Below are 17,357 nucleotides of genomic sequence, written 5' to 3'. Positions count from 1 at the left end.
TGACGGGGACAGGGTGACGGAGATGAAGTGAGTGTGACCGAGTCAGGGTGAGTGTGATGGAGTGAGTGTGAGCGGGTCAGTGTAATGATGATGGTGTGAGGGTGAGTGTGTTAAGGCGAGTGGGATGGAGTGAGTGTGAGGGGGTCAGGATGACGGAAATGGAGTAAGTGTGAGGGCTTCAGGGTGACAGAAGTGGAGTGAGTGTTAAGGGTTCACGGTGAGGGTGATGGAGTGAGTGTGATGGTGTTAGGGTGACGGTGATGGAGTGAGTGTGAGGGAGTGAATGCGATAGTGATAGATTGAGTGTGAATGGGTCAGGGTGGCAGTGATGTTGTGAGTGTGAGGGGGTCAGGGTGACGGTGATGGTGTGGGTGTGAGGGGGTCAGTGTGATGGCGATGGAGTGAGTATGAGTTGGTCAGGGTAACAGAGATGGAGTGAGTGTGAGGTGGTCAGGGTGAGTGTGATGGAGTGAGTGTGAGGGCGTCAGGGCGATGGAGAAGGAGTGAATGTGAGGCGGTCAGGATGACGGAGATGGAATGAGTGTGAGAGGGTCAGGGTGATGGTGATGGAGTGAGTGTGAGGGAGCCAGTGTGACCATGATGGATTGTGCGTGAATAATCAGGTTGGCGGTGACAGAGTGAGTTTCAGGGGGACAGGGCGACGTTAATGGAGTGAGTGTGAGGGGGTCAGGGTGACAGTGATGGAGTGAGTTTGAGGGGAACCAGTGTGATGGTGATGGAGTGAGTGAGAGGGGGTCAGTGCGACCATGATGGATTGTGCGTGAATAATCAGGTTGGCGGTGACAGAGTGAGTGTCAGGGGGACAGGGCGACGTTAATGGAGTGGGTGTGAGGGGGTCAGGGTGACAGTGATGGAGTGAGTGTGAGGGGGTTAGGGTGATGGTGACGGAGTGAGTGTGAGGGTGTCAGGGTGACGGAGATGGAATGAGTGTGAGGGGTACAGAGTGATGGAGATACAGTGAGTGTGAGGCTTCATTGTGACCGAGATGGAGAGAGTGTGAGGGTGCCAGGGTGACAGAGATGGAGTGAGTTTGAGGGGTTCAGGGTGGGGTGACGTAGTGAGTGTGAGGGGGTCAGGATGATGGTGATGGAGTGAGTGTGAGGGGGTCAGGGTGACGGAGATGGAGTGAGCGTGATGGGGACAGGGTGCGAGAGATAGAGTGAGTGTGAGGCAGTCAGGGTGACGGAGATGGAGTGAGTGTGAGGGGGTCAGGGTGGGGTGACGTAGTGAGTGTGAGGGGGTCAGGATGACGGTGATGGAGTGAGTGTGAGGGGGTCAGGGTGACGGAGATGGAGAGAGTGTGAGGGTGTCAGGGTGGTGGAGATGGAGTGTGCATGAGGCAGTCAAAGTGACGGTGATGGAGTGAGTGTGAGGGTTGAGGGTGTGGGTGGTGGAGTGAGTGTGCACAGGCCAGGGTGATGGTGATTGAGTGAGTGTGAGGGGACAGTGTGACGGTGATGGAGTGAGTGTCAGGGGGTGAGGGTGACAGTGATGGAGTGATTATGAGGGTTCCTGGGTGTCGGTGATGGTGTGAGTGTGAAGAGGCCATGTCACCGTAATGGAGTGAGTGGGAGGGGGTCAATGTTTCGGATATGGAGGGAGGGTGAAGGGGTCAGGGCGAGTGTGATAGAGTGAGTGTGAGGGGGTCAGGGTGACGGAGATGGAGTGAGTGTGAGGGGGCAGAGAGACGGTGATGGAGTGAGTGTGAGGGGGTCAGGGTGACGGTGATGGAGTGAGTGTGAGGGGGTCAGGGTGACAGTGTTGGAGTGAGTGTGAAGGAGTCAGTGTGACGGTGATGGAGTGAGTGTGAAGGGGACAGGGTGACGATAATGGAGTGTTTGTGAGGGAACCAGTGTGACGGTGAAGGGTTCAGTGCGAGCATGATGGATTGCATGTGAGCGGATCAGGGTATTGGTGATAGAGTGAGAGTGAGGGGATCAGTGTGACGGTGTCAGAGGGAGGGTGCGGGAACCAGTGTGATGGTGATGGAGCGAGTGTGAGGGGTTCATTGCGAAGATGATGGATTATATGTCAGCGAATAAGGATGGCGGTGATGGAGCAAGTGTGGGGGTGTCAGTGTGACGGAGATGGAGTGAGTGTGAGGGAGTAAGGGTGACGGAGATGGAGTGAGTGTGAGGGAGTCAGGGTGACGGTGATGGAATGAGTGTGAGGGAGTCAGGGTGGCGGTGACAAAGTGAGTGTGAGGGGGTCAGGGGGTGACGTTGATGGAGTGAACGTGAGTGGTTCTGGGTGATGATCATGGAGTAAGTGTGAGCGGGTCAGGGTGACTGTGATAGAGTGAGTGTGAGGGTTTCAGGGTGACAGTGATGGTCTGAGTGTGAGGTGATCAGGTTGACGGAGATGGAGTGAGTGTGAGGGCTGCAGGGTGACGGAGATGGAGCGAGTGCGATGTGGTCAGTTCGACGGTGATTGAGTGAGTGTGAGGGTGTCAGTGTGACGGAGATGGAGTGAGTGTGAGTGGGACAGGGAGACGATCATTGTGTGAGGGTGAGTGTGTAAGGATGACGGAGATGGAGTGAGTGAGAGGGGGTCAGGATGACGGAGATGGAGTGAGTGTGAGAGGGTCAGGGTGACGGTGATGAAGTGAGTCTGAGGGGGTCAGAATGACGATGATGGAGTGAGTGTGACGGGTTCAGGGTGACGGAGATGAAGTGAGTGTGACGAGTCAGGGTGAGTGTGATGGAGTGAGAATGAGGAGGTCAGGGTGATGGTGATGGTGTGAGGGTGAGTGTGTTAAGGCGAGTGGGATGGAGTGAGTGTGAGAGGGTCAGGATGACGGAAATGGAGTAAGTGTGAGGGCTTCAGGGTGACAGAAGTGGAGTGAGTCTGAAGGGTTCACAGTGAGTGTGATGGAGTGAGTGTGATGGTGTTAGAGTGACGGTGATGGAGTGAGTGTGAGGAAGTGAGTGCGATGGTGATGGATTGAGTGTGAATGGGTCAGGGTGGCAGTGATGTTGTGAGTGTGAGGAGGTCAGGGTGACGGTGATGGTGTGAGTGTGAGGGGGTCAGTGTAATGGCGATGGAGTGAGTGTGAGTTGGTCAGGGTGACAGAGATGGAGGGAGTGTGTGGGGGTCAGGGTGATGTGATGGAGTGAGTGTGAGGGCGTCAGGATGATGGAGAAGGAGTGAGTGTGAATGGATCAGGATGACAGAGATGGAGTGAGTATGAGAGGGTCAGGGTGACGGTGATGGAGTGAGTGTGCGGGTTTCAGGGTGATGGTGATGGAGTGAGTGTGATGGGGTCAAGGTGACGGTGATGGAGTGAGTGTGAGGGGGTCAGGCTGATGGAGATGGAGTGAGTGTGTGGGGTCAGTGTGAGGGTGATGGAGTGAGTGTGAGGAGATCATGGTGACGGAGATGGAGTGAGTGTGAGGGCTTCAGGGTAACGGAGATGGAGTGAGTGCGATGTCGTCAGTTCGACGGTGATGGAGTGAGTGTGAGGGAGTCAGTCTGACGGAGATGGAGTGAGTGTGAGTGGGACAGGGTGACGGTCATTGTGTGAGTGTGAGTATGTAAGGATGACGGAGATGGAGTGAGTGTGAGGGGTACAGGGTGACGGTGATGAAGTGAGTCTGAGGGGGTCAGGGTGACGATGATGGAGTGAGTGTGACGGGTTCAGGGTGACGGAGATGAAGTAAGTGTGAGCGAGTCAGGGTGAGTGTGATGGAGTGAGTGTGAGGAGGTCAGGGTGATGGTGATGGTGTGAGGGCGAGTGTGTTAAGGCGAGTGGGATGGAGTGAGTGTGAGGGGGTCAGGATGACGGAAATGGAGTAAGTGTGAGGGCTTCAGGGTTACAGAGGTGGAGTGAGTGTGAAGGGTTCACGGTGAGTGTGATGGAGTGAGTGTGATGGTGTTAGGGTGACGGTGATGGAGTGAGTGTGAGGGAGTGAGTGCGATGGTGATGGATTGAGTGAGAATGCGTCAGGGTGGCAGTGATGATGTGAGTGTGAGGGGGTCAGGGTGACCGTGATGGTGTGAGTGTGAGTTGGTCAGGGTGACAGAGATGGACTGAGTGTGTGGGAGCCAGGGTGAGTGTGATGGAGTGAGTCTGAGAGCGTCAGGGTGATGGAGAAGGAGTGAGTGTGAGGGGGTCAGGATGTCGGAGATGGAGTGAGTGTGAGAGTGTCAGGGTGATGGTGATGGAGTGAGTGTGCAGGTGTCAGGGTGATGGTGATGGAGTGAGTGTGAGGGGGTCAGTGTGAGGGTGACGGATTGAGAGTGATGGGGTCAGGGTGACGGTGATGGAGTGAGTGTGAGGGGGTCAGGCTGATGGAGATGGAGTGAGTGTGTGGGGTCAGGGTGAGGATGATGGAGTGAGTGTGAGGAGATCAGGGTGACGGAGATGCAGTTAGTGTGAGGGATTCAGGGTGATGGAGATGGAGTGAGTGCGATGTGGTCAGTTCGACGGTGATGGAGTGAGTGTGAGGGAGTCAGTGTGACGGAGATGGAGTGAGTGTGAGTGGGACAGGGTGACGGTCATTGTGTGAGTGTGAGTGTGTAAGGAGATGGAGTGAGTGTGAGGGGAACAGTTTGACGGAGATGAAGTGAGTGTGAGGGGGTCAGGATGACGGAGATGGAGTGAGTGAGAGAAGGTCAGGGTGACGGTGATGAAGTGAGTGTGACGGGTTCACGGTGACGGAGATGAAGTGAGTGTGAGCGAGTCAGGGTGAGTGTGATGGAGTGAGTGTGAGGGGGTCAGGGTGACGGTGATGGTGTGAGGGTGAGTGCATTAGGGTGACGGAGGTGGAGTGAGTCTGAAGGGTTCATGGTGAGGGTGATGGAGTGAGTGTGATTGTGTTAGGGTGACGGTGATGGAGTGAGTGTGAGGGAGTGAGTGCGATGGTGATGGATTGAGTGTGAATGGGTCAGGGTGGCAGTGATGTTGTGAGTGTGAGGTGGTCAGGGTGACGGTGATGGTGTGAGTGTGAGGAGTCAGTGTGATGGCGATGGAGTGAGTGGGAGTTGGTCAGGGTGACAGAGGTGGAGTGAGTGTGAGGGGAGCCAGGTAACTGTGATGGAGTGAGTGTAAATGGATCAGGGTGATGGTTACTGATTGAGTGTGAGGGAGTCAGGGTGACAGTCATGGAGTGAGTGCGAGTGGTTCAATGTGTCGCTGATGGCGTAAGTGTGAGTGGATCAGTGTGACAGTGACAGAATGAGTGTGAGGGGAATAGAGTGAGTGTTAGAGTGTCATCGGAACGATGAAGGAGTGAGTGTGAGGGCGTCAGTGTGAGGGGGAAGGACTGAGTGTTTGGTGTTCAGGGTGAGGGCGATGGACTGAGTGTATGGGCGTCAGGGTAATGGTGATGGAATGAGTGTGAGGGGTCAGTGCGACGGTGTTGGATTGAGTGTGAGGGGAACCAGTGTGACGGTGATGGAGTGAGTGTGAGGGGGTCAGTGTCACCATGATGTATTTTGTGTGAATGATCAGGGTGGCGGTGACAGAATGAGTGTCAGGGGGACAGCGCGACGTTGATGGAGTGAGTGTGAGGGGGTCAGGGTGACAGTGATGAAGTGAGTGTGAGGGGGTTAGAGTGTTGGTGACGGAGTGAGTGTGAGGGTGTCAGTGTGACGGAGATGGAATGAGTGTGAGGGGTACAGGGTGATGGGGATAGAGTGAGTGTGAGTGCGTCAGGGTGACGGAGATGGAGTGAGTTTGAGGGGTTCAGGGTGGGGTGATGGAGTGTTTGTGAGGTGGTCAGTGTGACGGTGATGGAGTGAGTGTGAGTGGGTCAGGGTGACAATGATGGAGTGAGTGTGAGGGTGTCAGGGTGACGGTGAATGAGTGAGTGTGAGGGGTCAGGGTGACCGTGATGTAGATGTGTGAGGGGGTCTGGGTGAGTGTGATGGAGTGAGTGTTAGGGGATTAGGGTGACGGAGATGGAGTGAATGTGAGAGGGTGAGCGTGACGGTGATCGAGTGAGTGTGAAGCGGTCAGATGCCGGAGATGGAGTGAGAGTGAAGGGGTCAGAATAATGGAGATGGAGTGAGTGTGAGGGGGTCAAAGTGATGGTGATGGAGTGAGTGTGAGGGGGTGAGATTGAGAGTGATGGAGTGAGTGTTAGGTGTTCAGCGTCCCAGTGATTAGGAGTGTGTAAGGGGATCAGGTTTACGGAGATGGAGTGAGTGTGAGGGGGTGAGGTAGTGTGTGATAGAGTGTGTGTGAGCAGGCCAGGCTGACGGTGATGGAGTGAGGGTGAGCGGGTCAGGGTTACGGTGATGGTGTGGGTGTGAGGGGGTCAGGGTGAGTGCGATGGAGTGACTGTAAGGGGGTCAGGGTGACGGAGACGGAGTGAGTGTGAGAGGGTGAGGGTGACGGTGATCGAGTGAGTGTGAAGGAGTCAGAATGACGGAGATGGAGTGAGGCTGTGGGGGTCAGAATGACGGAGATGGAGTGAGTGTGAGGGGGTCAAAGTGATGGTGGTGGAGTGAGTGTGAGGGGGTGATAGTGAGTGTGATGCAGTGAGTGTTAGGTGGTCAGGGTCACGGTGATTGGGTGTGTGTGAGGGGATCAGGTTGACGGTGATGGAGCGAGTGTGAGGGGGTGAGGTTGTGTGTGATAGAGTGTGTGTGAGCAGGCCAGGCTGACGGTGGCGGAGTGAGTGTGAGTGGGTCAGGGTGACGGTGATGGAGTGGTGTGAGGGTGTCAGGGTGACAGTGATGGTGTGACTGTGAGGGTTTCTGAGTGACGGTGATGGAGTGCGTGTGAAGGGGTCGGGGTCCCGTGATGGAGTGAGTGTGAGGTGGTCAGTGTGATGGAGATGAAGTGAGGGTAAGGTGCTCAGTGTGATGGTGATGAGGTGAGTGTGAGTATGTCAGCTTGACAGTGATGGAGTGAGTGTGAGGGCTCCAGGGCGAGTGTGATGGAGTGAGTGTGAGGTGGTCAGGGTGATGGTGATGGAATGAATGTGTGGGTTCAGCGCGAGTGTGATGGAGTGAGTGTGAGGGGATCTGGGTGACGGTGATGGAGTGAGGGTGATGGGTTCAGTGCGACCCTGATGGATTGAGTGTGAGGAGATCAGAGTGAATGTGATGGTTTGAGTGTGAGCGGGTCAGGGTGAGGGCGATGGAGTGAGTGTGAGGGGGTCAGGGTGAGGGTGATGGATTGAGTGTGAGGGGGTCAGGGTGACGGTGATGGAGTGAGTGTGAGGGGTGTCAGGGTGACAGTGATGGAGTGAATGTGAGGGGGTCAGGTTGATAGAGATGGATTGAGTGTGAGGGGGTCAGTGTGAGGGTGATGGAGTGAGTGTGAGGGGGTCAGGGTGACGGTGATGGGGTGAGTGTGAGGGGCTCAGGTTTACGGTGATGAATTGAGTGGGAGAGGATGAGGTTGAGTGTGATAGAGTGAGTGTGAGCAGACCAGGTTGACGGTGATGGAGTGAGTGTGAGCGTGTCAGGGTGAGGATGATGTAGTGAGTGTGAGGCGCTCAGGGTGACGGTGACGGAGTGAGTGTGAGGGGGTCAGGGTGACTGTGATGGTGTGAGTGTGAGCGGGTCAGGGTGAGGGTGATGGAACAACTGGAAGGCGAAGAGGTGGCTGGGACTGTTTCAAGTGCTCTTCACAACACAGAGAGCAGTTAGGATCGCAGAAAGAGCCACATGGATACACACCAGCCATTACAAGCGTGTAGCTGGGCCTGAGGAGATATTGGACAGTACCAGAACCAATTAAGTGCAAGTTGTGATTAGAAGCCTCATACGATTATGGGGCTGCCGCAGCTCACACATGGGCTGTGTGCAGGGCACACCAGAGCAAGTGAAGATATCACCACAAAGCTGTGTTTCGGGCAGGTGGTATCTGAGGAAAGACCTGGTGTTTCCTAAACATTTTTTGATGTATAGATATTACGGCTCTGTATTTCTTCGTAGTTGTTGCTGTAATTGGGCCTGATGTTATAAAATGACAAAAAGGGGAAAATGAAATGGGAAATTATCAATTTACTGTGAAATTAATTATCTATTTACTGTGAAATTTAAAGAGAATGCTTTTCTTTAATTCAATGCTGTACTGATCTTTGTAATCGATGCTTTGATGAAGGGTTGCCGTCAGATTAACTCTGTGTGAATTCTGTATACATCCTACTTGACCTTGCAATAGTCGAACTCAGCGAAGGCTGAAGAACCATTATGTCTGAAAGACCAGCGAATTGCCCTTGAGAGTGTGATAAGGAACACTATATGGCAAGCATCTGGACAATGTTTCAGTGCTCTTTGCATTAAGGCATCTGGCGTAGCGCAGTGAGTCAATCCTGCAGGATTCAAAATAAAGATCCTTTCTTTGCTCCTGCTAATAGTTGAGTAGATTTAATTTCCACGGCAATGACCCTTGACTGTACTTTAGTTGAGAAAATCAACAGGACCATCTTCATTGATCTGCTCTGATACTAGCTTAATAAACTGACCTTTCTTGTCGATACATGTGTTTTCCAGTTGCGTCTCTATTTTAGTTGCTTCTTGTAAATCTAATATTTCTGAGGAACAAATTATTCTCCCCAAATGGTAAACTCTAGAAGTATCCTCAATATCTTAATTATATTATATTGGGCTATTCTTTAATACAGGGTTTGTCTCTTCTTTTATGAAAAGAGATGGTAATTGAAAACTCTTCAGTCCTCTGACCACACTTCCATATCTATGGAGCATTAAATAGTTAAGATCAATCACTTTGCTGTTGTGTCCATTCCTCAGAAACACTCAGACATCCCATCCAGACTGAGCAAATGTATTAATTTACCATGTTATAAAACAAATTGGTTTAATTGGGGTTAAGTTAACCTGCTCGTTCAGTGATTGTAGATAATGTCAGTCTCCATGCATCAAACTATTTCACTAAAAGATTTACTTCTTATTAATAAGGGGGGTCTGACAATATTATCACATAATATCAGTAGGAACTTCACTTACAGCACTACCCAGGAACAACAGTTCAAGAATGAGGGAGAGCAGAGATCAAAGTCTGAGAACAATGCACGAGAGTGCTCCAACAATGGACCAGAATATGACAACAATAGACTGGAATGTTCAAATACTGACCAGGGGTTTACATTTGGGTCTTCACAATCTTCCTCAAGATTGGGTGGACCTTAAGAGTGCTTTGGCTGATTCAAGCTGATTTCTATCCTATCCTCACTATTATTCCTGGTAATGATTTCTATCTGACTATGAATTTAATAAACTTTGTTGAACTAACTTACTGTCTTCATAATTTAAATACTGAAAAAAGGAAGCTGTTGCCATGACTTCTGGCCACAAACTCCATTCCTAACCAAGCAATTTTAATGCCAATATATGAAGTGGAATCGAACTGCGTATAACTCCAACAAGTACTTCGGCTCCAAGCTGATATCTATTTCCATATTCCCTTCAGCACCAATCATGTTCACTATCAACTCTGCAATATCTCAGGTCTCCCATTTTGTCTCAGTCTAGCTGCTGAATAAACCATCATCTGCACCTTTGTTATATCCAGAATCAACTGTTCCTATTCTCTTCCAGCCACAAATAATTTGACCAGAAATGGTTGTGTTCGCCGAGCTGGGAATTTGTGTTGCAGACGTTTCGTCCCCTGTCTAGGTGACATCCTCAGAGCTTGGGAGCCTCCTGTGAAGCGCTTCTGTGATGTTTTCTCCGGAATTTATAGTGGTTTGAATATGCCGCTTCCGGTTGTCAATTCGAGCTGTCCGTCACAGTGGTCGGTATATTGGGTCCAGGTCGATGTGCTCATTGATTGAATCTGTGAATGAGTGCCATGCCTCGAGGAATTCCCTGGCAGTTCTCTGTTTGCTTGTCCTATAATAGTAGTGTTGTACCAGTCGAATTCATGTTGCTTGTCATCTGCGTGTGTGGCTACTAAGGATAGCTGGTAGTGTCGTTTCGTGGCTAGTTGGTGTTCATGGATGCGGATCGTTAGTTGTCTTCCTGTTTGTCCTATGTAGTGTTTAGTGTAGTCCTTGCATGGGATTTTGTACACTACATTGATTTTGCTCATGCTGGGTATCGGGTCCTTCGTCCTGCTGAGTTGTTATCTGAGAGTGGCTGTTGTTTTGTGTGCTGTTATGAGTCCTAGTGGTCGCAGTAGTCTGGCTGTCACTTTCGACTGGGACAACACTACATTTAGAGGATAAGCCAAACAGAGAACAGCGAGGGAATTTCTTGAGGCATGGCAATCATCCACAGATTCAATCAATAAGCACATCGACCTGGAACCAATATACCGACCACTGTGACGCAAAGCTGGAACTGACAACTGGAAGCGGCAGATTCAAATCACTATAAATGCCGGAGGAAACATCACAGAACCGCTTCACAGGAGGCTCCCAAGCACTGTGGATGTCACCTTGGCAGGGGACGAAACGTCTGCAACACAAATTCCCAGTTCGGCGAACAGAACCACAACAACGAGCACCCGAGCTACAAATCTTCTCACAAACTTTGACCAGAAATGTTGAGTGTCCTCCCTGAAAGGTGCTGACTTCAGGAGAGTCAGTGGGATTGTGATAATATCACTACACTTGCAATCAGAGCCCCAGGCTATTACTGTGGATAGTCAGAGCCTTTTTCCCAGGATAAGGTTCCCAATGGTAGACTACTGCAAAAAATACGGAGGTATGGCATTGAGGGTGAGTTGCAGGTTTGGATTAGGAGTTGGCTGGCCGGAAGAAGACAGAGAGTAGTAGTTGATGGCAAGGACCATTGCTGTTTGTCATTTTTATAAATGACCTAGAGGAGGGGTTAGAAGGTTGGGTGAGCAAGTTTGCGGATGATACGAAAGTCGGAGGAGTTGTAGACAGTGAGGAAGGACGTGGCAGGTTACAGCGGGATATAGATAAGCTGCAGAACTGGGCAGAAAGGTGGCAAATGGAGTTCAATGTAGCTAAGTGTGAGGTGATTCACTTTGGTAAGAGTAACAAAAAGATGGGGTACTGGGCTAATGGTCGGATACTTGGTAGTGTGGATGAGCAGAGGGATCTTGGTGTCCATGTACACAGATCCGACTGAGATAAGGATGTATCTGATAATGTGTTGCCCAGAGAGCAGTGAAGGCTGAATTTGATAGATATTTTATCAACTAGACAGCCAGTGCTAATGTGGGTCAGGTTTGAGGGGGTTGAATGGTCTACGTCTGTTCTTATTTGTTGTGCATCATGTCATAAGTAGGAGGTGATTTGGACCAAGGACAATCACTTTAAATGTAAGGGTGCTCCCATTTCAGATTGAGGTGAGGATGCTCCTTTGTCCTGAGGGCTGTGCTAACTGTGGCATTCTCATCTGCAGGGAGCAGTGAAGATATTCAAGGTTGAGCTCAGTAGATCCTTGATGGTCAAGGAAGCCCATGTTTATTGGGAACAGAGATGGACAGGGAGTTCAGCCACAGTCAGATCAGCTCTGATCTGTCTGAATGGTGTAGCAGAGACCGATAGGCCAACTGGTGCTCCTACCTCCCGAGGTCAGCATTTATCCCTCATCCCTAATTGCCCAGGTTCCAGAGGCACAGGAAGGGCTTTCCTCGAGGAAGGGGTCTGGCTTCCAACAATGGAGGTATCACTGATGTCACTCTTATTGTCATTCTCCATCCTTCCCAAACGGCAACTAGGAACGAGTAATAAACGCTGGCCCAGCCAGTGATGCCCACATCCCATCAATGGATAAGAATAAAGTGATAACCCTGGAGGGTCCATCTACCTTATAGCCCCTGGTCTGTATTCATCAGGATCATACGCATGTGTTGGGATATGTGCCTTTTCCCAACTGCAATCATAACCACCAGTATCCCGAGATATATCAAAGTGAGTGCAGTTAGGACCACAGCTTGATGTGAGAGGAGCCAAACTCATGGATGACAGGCTATGGGCATGTGATCATATGGCTTGTTCCTTCACATTTACTTAAGAGTGGACCCTGTCAATGTCCCCTCTATCTCCACAGTATGTGGGGGGAAGATATGATAAGCCATCGGTATACATTTTTCTATATAATTCCGTTAATTTAGACATCATCCTAACTTCGTCACTTGGGATAATTGGAATCCCTAGCACTGAGAGTTCCCTTGCAGTTGCCATTAAACCAGACCTTGGTGAGCTGCTGTAATTGGGGTGGATGGTGGCCCAGTGGTCAACATTGCTGCCTCACAGCACCAGGGACATGATTCCATTTCCAGCCTTGGGCGACTGTCAGTGTGGAGTTTGCACATTCTCCCCGTGTCTGCATGGGTTTCCACCCACAGGCCAAAGATGTGCAGGTTAGGTGAATTGGCCATGCTAAATTGCCCACAGTGATAGGTGCTTTGTCAGGGGTATATATAGGGTAGGGGAATGAGTCTGAGTGGGTTCCTTTTCAGAGGGCCGGTGTGGACCTGTTGGGTTGAAGAGCCTGTTTCCATATTATAGGGAATGTAATTTAAACCGACAGTGAGAGATATTGGGGTGGGTCTTCTCCTGGAACAAATGTTTAGACTGTTTGTCACAAATTTGCTGTGGGGCTTTCCCTTGTCTGGCCTGTCTGAACTCCTCCTCATCCTGTTCCTGCAGATACTGCACAGGGTGCCCCAACAATAATGACGGTGGGCAACAAAACTGCATTCTGTGCAGTATCTACAGCACAGAGACCCAGAGATGGCGAGCATGAGGAAGTCTGTGATTTTGCTCCTCACCATCTCTTGGAGCTTCATCCTCCTGTTGTTCATCTGTGCTTTAAGTTTCTTACATTATGTTATTCAAGGAGTCCATCCTGAAGCTTACTCGCTTTTCCTGCATAACTTCACAAAACTTGGTTGCAGACCCTAAGTTGATACACAAACATGTTTATTTATGCATCAACATTATCTCGGTTCAGAGTGAAGATCACTAACACAGCAAAGAAGCGAGTTACACAAATGCCGTTCATAATGAATAAATAAAACTCCTTAGTGAAGCCACAGGACGGTCCTATTGTTCCAGACATGAAACAACTTTTCAAATTCATTCATGGGATGTTGGCGTCACTGCCCAGGCCTAGCATTTATTACCCATCCCTAGTTGTCCCTTGAGAAGTTGGTGGTGAACTGACTTCTTGAACCGGTTTGTCCATGTAGGTCAACCCATAACGTTGTTGGGGAAGGAATTCCAGGAATTTGACACAGGGATATATTTCAACTTCAAGATGTTGAGAGGCTTGGAAGGCAATTTGCCTAAGGTGGTGTTCCCATGTATTTGTTGCCATTGTCCTAAATGGACGTGGCTCTGGGCTTGTAAGGTGCTGTCTGAGGATCTTTGGTGAATATCTGCACTGCATTTATAGGTGGTATACACTGCTGCTACTGAGCATCTTAGGTGGAGGGAGTGGATATTTGTGGTTGGGGTGCCGATCAAGCAGGTTGCTTTGTCCTCGATGGTGTCAAGTTTCTTGAGTGTTTATTGGAGCTGCATTCATGCAGGCAAGTGGAGCATATTCCATCACATCCGACAGAGAGTTCTTATCCCAGTATAGAGGCAGGGTTGAGCTGGGAACCGGCAGATTCCCCATTTTAGCATAATCCAAAGGAATTTTCCAGGAAAGTGGAATTTCCTACTGGGTAAGTCCTATCAGCTTGGAAGCCTCTAAGTGTCCATCAAAAATCAAATTCTTCAGCGGGTACAGTTAAACAGACTAGTTAATCTGTAAATATTCCATGTCAACTAAGCCTATACTAATGTCCCAAATAGCTATCTATGAGCTGTTTTGAAGTGAGAAACCGTGGCAGGTGATTACATGATATTATTAGAACCCACTCACCAAAGAAATGGCTGGCCTCTATTTTTAAGCATCAAGCTTCCAGTTTCTTTGGGCTGCTTATCCTTTGCAGTCTCATCAGAAATTTCCTGCCATTGATTACGATGCAGACGTCGAACTTCTCTGTTAATTAAACCAAGCACCCAGGGAGTCTTGGTTCATTCTGTAATCTGTTAAAATTATAGGGGCAGAGAACTCTAAAATTCCAATTATAATTATTTTCTTAGCTCTAATAGTGAACACCAAACAACAACTGTTCACAAATCCGAGTCCCCTTCTTTTACTTACTTAGTATCTGACTCCAACTCAACATAAGTACACTGTTACAATTATTAAACCCGACACTTATTAAGCATTGCATTAACTTAATCTCGAGACTAAACAGGTTCCTCTGAATTCAATCCTCTGGCTGCTGATCTCGCTGGGCCGTCTTGTTTCTTTTTTTTAATGTGAGAAGGTTTTACATGAAAAGGTACGTTGGTTTAAATTGTTTTCTAATTTCTTTGAGAGGAAGATGCGAGATGGCCATTTAGCTCTCGGGCTTGATAGCAGTTGCTCGCTATCGATGGCAGTTGCTCTCCCTCATATTTTCAAAATACCGGGTTTATATAACACCCACGACTCAATAAACTCTTATAATAAGTTTGAAGGTGTCAAAACAATCAAACCACTGGTTTCTGGTATCCTGGGCAGAACTTAAACTAATTGGGTAAATTGGAATTGTGGTCAAAACAGCAGCCAAACCTCAAGTAATTGGAACATGTATCTATTTTGGAACAGCTCCTCTCTCAGATGGCAGGTGTTGCTGTGCTTAAATTCAAAAAACACTTTCTATCTTGCAGCCAACATACACTCTGTTGACTTTGGAACAATGGGGATTCGTTTGTTACAGTCCCAGATACAGACTGTACATCCATCTGTACTGTAACCAAAAAAACAGATTCACCGACACTGCAGTCACGCCTCTCCACGACTGATCGTTACTCAACACTGCAATCTCCCCTTCCCTGACTGATTCCAACACAACACTGCAATCTCCCCCTCCCTGACTGATCCCTACCCAACACTGCAATCTCCCCCTCCCTGACTGATCCCTACCCAACACTGCAATCTCCCCATCCCTGACTGATCCCTACCCAACACTGCAATCTCCCCTTCCCTGACTGATTCCAACACAACACTGCAATCTCCCCCTCCCTGACTGATCCCTACCCAACACTGCAATCTCCCGCTCCCTGACTGATCCCTACCCAACACTGCAATCTCCCGCTCCCTGACTGATCCCTACCCAACACTGCAATCTCCCGCTCCCTGACTGATCCCTACCCAACACTGCAATCTCCCCCTCCCTGACTGATCCCTACCCAACACTGCAATCTCCCACTCCCTGACTGATCCCTACCCAACACTGCAATCTCCCTCTCCCTGATTGATCCCTACCCAACACTGCAATCTACCCCTCACTGACGGATCCCTACCCAACACTGTAAACTCCCCCTCCCTGACTGATCCCTGCCCAACACTGCAAACTCCCACTCTCTGACTGATCCCTCCCCAATACTGTAATCTCCCCCTCCCTGACTGATCCCTACACAACACTGCAATCTCCCCCTCCCTGACTGAACCCTACTCAACACTGCACTCACCCACTCCCTGACTGATCCCAAACCAACACTGTAATCACCCCTCCCTGACTGATTGCTACACAACACTGCACTCAGCCCCTCGCTGACTCATCCCTACCCAACACTGCAATCTCCCCCTCCCTGACTGCTCTTCCCTGAGGGAGCAATTTCTGAGGTATTGAGGGAGCACTTTCTGAGGTATTGAGGGAGCACTTTCTGAGGTACTGAGGGATCACTTTCTGAGGTACTGAGTAAGCACTATCTGAGGTACTGTGGGAGCACTTTCTGAGATATTGAGGGAGCACTTTCTGAGGTATTGAGGGAGCACTGTCTGAGGTACTGAGGGATCACTTTCTGACGTACTGAGGAAGCACTTTCTGATGTACTGAGGGAGCACTTTCTGAGGTACTGAGGGAGCACTATCTGAGGTACTGAGAGAGCACTTTCTGAGGCATTGAGGGAGCACTTTCTGAGGTATTGAGGGAGCACTATCTGAGGTACTGAGGGAGAACTATCTGAGGTACTGAGGGAGCACTATCTGAACTATTGAGGGAGCACTATCTGTGGAATTGAGGGAGAACTATCTGAGATATTGAGGGAGAACTATCTGAGGTATTGAGTGAGCACTTTCTGAGGTATTGAGGGAGAATTATCTGAGGTATTGAGTGAGCAATTCTGAGGTATTGTGGGAGAAATATCTGATGTATTGAGGGAGCACTTTCTGAGGTATTGAGGTAGCACTGTCTAAGGTACTGAAGGAGCACTTTCTGAGGTACTGAGGGAGCCCTTTCTGACGTACTGAGGAAGCACTTTCTGAGGTACTGAGGGAGCAATTTCTGAGGTATTGAGGGAGCACATTGTGAGTTATTGAGTGGGCACATTCTGAGGTACTGAGGGACAACTGTCTGAGGTACTGAGGGAGCACTTTCTGAGGTACTGTGGGAGCACTTTCTGAGGTATTGAGGTAGCACTGTCTGAGGTACTGAAGGAGCACTTTCTGAGGTACTGAGGGAGCCCTTTCTGAAGTACTGAGGAAGCACTTTCTGAGGTACTGAGGGAGCAATTTCTGAGGTATTGAGGGAGCACTTTGTGAGTTATTGAGTGAGCACATTCTGAAGTACTGAGGGAGAACTATCTGAGGTATTGAGGGAGCACTTTCTGAGGTACTGTGGGAGCACTTTCTGAGGTATTGAGGGAGCACTTTCTGAGGTATTGAGGTAGCACTGTCTGAGGTACTGAAGGAGCACTTTCTGAGGAACTGAGGGAGCCCTTTCTGACGTACTGAGGAAGCACTTTCTGAGGTACTGAGGGAGCAATTTCTGAGGTATTGAGGGAGCACTTTGTGAGTTATTGAGTGAGCACATTCTGAAGTACTGAGGGACAACTGTCTGAGGTACTGAGGGAGCACTTTCTGAGATACTGTGGGAGCACTTTCTGAAGTACTGAGGGTGCACTGTCTGAGGTATTGAGGGAGCACTGTCTGAGGTACTGAGGGAGCAATTTCTGAGGGATTGAGTGAGCACTTTCTGAGGTGTTGAGGGAGCACTTTGAGGTATTGAGGGAGCACTTTCTGAGGTATTGAGGGAGCACTATTTGTGGAATTGAGCGAGCATTATCTGAGGTACTGTGGGAGAACTATGTGTGCTATTGAGGGTGCACTTTCTGAAGTATTGAGGGAGCACTTTCTGAGGTACTGAGTGAGAACTATCTGAGATATTGAGGGAGCAATTTCAAAGGTATTGAGGGAGTACTGTCCGAAGTATTGAGGAAGCACTTTCAGAGGTATTTAGGGAGTACTTTCTGAGGTACAGGGGAGCACTATCTGAGGTATTGAGGGAGCACTTTCTGAGGTAGTGGGGAGCACTATCTGAGATATTGAGGGAGCACTATTTGAGATATTGAGGGAGCGCTTTCTGAGGTACTGAGGGAGCACTATCTGAGGTA

The sequence above is a fragment of the Chiloscyllium plagiosum genome, unplaced genomic scaffold (genome assembly GCF_037043375.1).
Source record: "Chiloscyllium plagiosum isolate Xiang-an unplaced genomic scaffold, Cpla_swu_hap1 HiC_scaffold_42, whole genome shotgun sequence".
Lineage (NCBI taxonomy): Eukaryota > Metazoa > Chordata > Chondrichthyes > Orectolobiformes > Hemiscylliidae > Chiloscyllium > Chiloscyllium plagiosum.
Note: the sequence above shows the minus strand (reverse complement) of the source record.